The sequence below is a fragment of the Otolemur garnettii genome, unplaced genomic scaffold, assembly GCF_000181295.1.
Source record: "Otolemur garnettii isolate 467f Iridium unplaced genomic scaffold, OtoGar3 scaffold00010, whole genome shotgun sequence".
Taxonomy (NCBI): Eukaryota; Metazoa; Chordata; class Mammalia; order Primates; family Galagidae; genus Otolemur; species Otolemur garnettii.
In genome coordinates, this window is record NW_003852405.1 from 8146263 (window position 1) to 8150559 (window position 4297).

Sequence of the window (4297 nt, forward strand, 5' to 3'; positions counted from 1 at the left end):
AAGGCCCCACACCTAGTTATTGGTGAAGTTAACATTTTATACAAGTCAGTTTAAATGTCAACATATTCTCAGAATCTAATCTCAAGCTCACCCCGACACCTTGAAATATATACTATAGAGATACGAGAGAAATAACATAAATATTTACAATGGCTATCTCTAAGATACAAGATTGTGGTGGGATTTAAAAAAGTAATTTCTTCATAGTTCAAGTTACCAAAATAAACTTTATTACTTTTCAATCAGATAAAAATAATAAAGTTTATTGGCAATTAATCGCCTTCAAGATTAAAGACTAAGGCAATGTGCTTAGTTCTGCTAAAACAGAATTAATTACAAAAAAAGGAATCAATAAAGTATAATGAAGAAAAGAAAACAGAAAAATCAGGAGATAGGAATATATTGACAGATGACCCAGGTCAGAGGAAGGTATAACCCAGAATGTGGCAGGTAGGAACTGCTATGGAAGAGGAAGCCAGGCTGTCCGTCAGTGCCTAGAAAATCTGCCAGCTCCAACCCTCCACCAACAAGGGAAAAACAGCTGCAAACAAGAGAGATGCCTTCAAGGTTTCAACACGCAGAATGAGTAAGGGCCACAGTCAGCCACGACTCACTTCTGGGTTGGAGCAGAGGACAACTCAGCATTACCCAAACAGAAAAATAATCATGAAACCCCTCTCCAAAAATAATAAAGTGCATTTCCCTGGAATTAACATTTCTAATATGAGTAATTTTCAAATGATGATGCCTGATTCCATTTTATCTTCCCTGAATAAAAAATATACACAGTAAAGTATCTGGAATTATTGTAACCACTGCAAACAAAGAAATGGGCATCATCTGTAAATTGATCTAAGATAAAATATAAATAGGATACATGTTATAAATATTAGGTAAATTGAATCAATAGCTAAAATGCTTTCCACAGCTAGAAGGAAAAATGGAATAAAGAGAAGACAAAAGTTTCATCAATATAAATAAAGGTTAAAAGTGAAATAAACAGGCTCAGCACCTGTAGCTCAGTTGAGTAGGGTGCTGGTCACATACACCATGGTTGGCAGGTTCCAGCTCTGCCTGCTACACTGCAATGACAGCTGCCACCAAAAAATAGCCAGGCATTGTGGCAGATGCCTGTAGTCCCAGCTATTCAAGAGGCTGAGTCAAGAGAATCACTTAAGCCCAAGAGTTTGAGGTTGCTGTGAACTGTGACGCCACGGCAATATCCCAGGGTGACATAGTAAGACTCTGTCTCAAAAAAAAAAAAAAAAGTGAAAAAAATGAATAGATTGAAAGTGAGAAAAACAGCACAAAATAAGGGGGTAGAATCGAAGAAATTAATAATGATTTTATAGGGAAAATTTTTCAGTTAATGAACTGGGGGGTTTGGTGGATTTTTTCATATTGTTCTTTTTTAAATCCCTCCAAAGGTGTTTATTAAGAACACATTTAAAACAGTGTTCAGTTGGACAACACACATGCTTACAATGGAAGGACACAGGGAAATCTAGCATGACCCCTGCGTGAGGATGGCAGGAAATTAGTGAAGTATTCTATATTTTTGTACTGTACACGGAAAAGTGGGTAAATTTTACATTATATGCCCTTTACTATGCTAAAAAAATGGCATAGGGAGTTGAAGATAGAGAACACTGGCATATGCTGATCAAAAGAAAGCTCGTATAGCAGAATTGATATTCATATAATAAATTTTGGCTCAGCGCCTATGGCTCAAGCGGCTAAGGCGCCAGCCACATACACCTAAGGTGGCGGGTTTGAATCCCGCCCGGACCCGCCAAACAACAATGATGGCTGCAACCAAAAAATGGCCAGGCTTTGTGGCGGGCGCCTGTAGTCCCAGCTACTTGGGAGGCTGAGGCAGGAGACTCGCTTGAGCCCAGGAGTTGGAGGTTGCTGTGAGCTGTGATGCCATGGCACTCTACCCAGGGGGATAGCTTGAGGCTCTGTCTAAAAAAATAATAATAATAAAAAAATAAATAAATAAATTTTAAGGGAAATGGCATTATTAGAAATAAGAAGTCATTCCTTATTTATAAGGGGTTAAACTCCCTGGGAATAAGCAATAATTCTAAACTTACATGCACCTAAGAACAGTTTCAAATACAGACAATTCTCATCATTGATTGTATCAACATTAACAAATTCTCCCAGTCACTAAAATTCATTTGTAACCCCAACAGCACTCCTCGCAATACTCATAGCCTTTTATGGCCATTTGCAGATGTGAAACATTTCAGTTGCCCCGAGTGCACATTCCCAGCAGAGGTGGAAGGAGGAAGACAGTACACTGCCTTCTGCTTTCTGTTCTCATGCTGTAAACAGATGTCCTTTTCACGGTCTATTTAGTACTGGGTCTTTCATATTTGGGTGCTTTTTTTTTTTGGTGATTTCACCGTCTACAATGGCCCCCAAGTGTAAACTTGAATTTCTATTTAGTGTTCATAAGGACTGAAAGAGTATGATTTACCTGATAGAGAAAATGCACGTATTAGATAAGCTTCATTTAAGCATGAGTTACAGAGCTGTTGCCATGTAGTCAACATTAATGAATCATCAAAATATATGAAAGGAGATGTCTTGAAACAGAACCATACATAAAGCAAGGTCATGCACTGGTCAGTTGTTGAAAATGCTGTGACCAGAGGCACTTAGGAACTTAACCCCGTATTTCCCCGTAGAGTAACAGTTCAATGTGCTCTACATTAAGGCTCACAGAAACTTTATAGAACAGAACTGCTAAAGATATAGACTAGTGACTATTTATAAAGCAAAACTGATAGGACTATCAATAGAAACAAAGAAATCTATCAAAATGAAATTCAATCTTTCCTCTCTAACCAGTGATAGATCGAACAGACAAAAACAAATCAACAGGAACATGAAAATTTTGAGCAACACAATGAACATATGTATTCTGCAGGCAAATCAACCTCCAGCCGTTCTGATAGGATACAATGAAAAGAATGCAGTGTTCCTCTGTGTTACTCCTGCGTGCAGGTAGAATCTGAATCTAATCATGAGGCAACACTTGATAAACTCAAACTGAGATATTTCAAAATTGTCAAAGTCATGAAAGAAAGGTAGGACAATTCCGTATGAAAGAAAGTTAATAGACAATTAGCCAAAGGCAATGCGTGATACTGGATTGGATTCTGGAGCTACATGAAAATGTAGTTATAGCAGACAGATGGGGAGAAATGATGAAATTTGAATATAGACATTATTCAGTCATTTTATGATATTTGATTATGAACTATGAATTAGATAATAGTATAATATCAATATTCAATTTATAATTTTAATAACTATGGTTGTGGAAGAGAATGTTCTAGAGATTTATGAAATATGCACTGAAGTATTTCGGGGTCACAGGTATGAGATCTGCAACCTATTCTCAAATGGATCTAAGAAAATATGATAGGGTGAGAAGAGAGAGAAGAAAGGAAGAGAAGAGGAATCATAAAGCCAATGGGAATAAACATAAATAAACAATGGTTCTGGCTAAAAGTATATAAAAATTTTCTTCGCACTAGTCTTGAAACTTTCCTAAGGTTGAAATTTTGTCCTGTAAATTACCAAAATCCAAAACAAAAGCTTACATAAAGAAATGAGGATAAAAATAAGTGGAAAATAAAACATTCGACAGAGTATACGAATAGATGTTCATCCTCCTAGCAAGCCACTTGATTGGTGGAGGATCACCATAATGTACTACTGACACCAAAATAAAGCATATGGAGAACGAGAGCAACAAGGAGTACGGGACAGATAAAACTCGGGTTAAAAGCTGCCATTTGGGAGAATGATTGTCACTTACCAGGAATAGTCATAGGTTCTGTGAGCAACATTTATTCAGACAGCATTAATTTAAAAAAATTAATTAGACATCTACAATTCACTGGATATCATGGCAGGCACTACAGATACTAGAGTGTCTTGGTCTTGACATCAAATGAGTAGTTGTCCATCAATGAGTCCATCAAATGAGTAGCTGTCTCAATGAGTAGTTGTCCATCAAATGAGTCTTGGAAGGCAGACCGACCAAGGAGGTGTGCAGAGCTCCATTCAGAGCCAAGGTGCCAAACAAAAGCACGGTTGTCAAAATCAACACTTAAAACAGAAGTGTTAATGTGGAAAAGTGTAAGAATGAAGAGCAAGCCTCCAGCAGAAGATTAGAAACAACTGATAATGCTGTTTGGAAAAACAGGGTAGTGATACAGAGGGCGAGAATCAGATTTGTCCTGATATTCGAAAATAATCTTAACAGTATGGTCTGTGA

At 37.3% G+C, this 4297-nt stretch overlaps 1 non-coding gene across 1 annotated transcript; it reads left to right on the forward strand.

Moving 5' to 3' along the window:
- Positions 1 to 1454: 1454 nt before the first annotated feature.
- Positions 1455 to 1560, forward strand: LOC111723377. The gene has a single exon (XR_002771937.1). It is a non-coding gene; the product is annotated as a U6 spliceosomal RNA (small nuclear RNA).
- The last annotated feature ends 2737 nt before the right edge of the window (positions 1561 to 4297 follow it).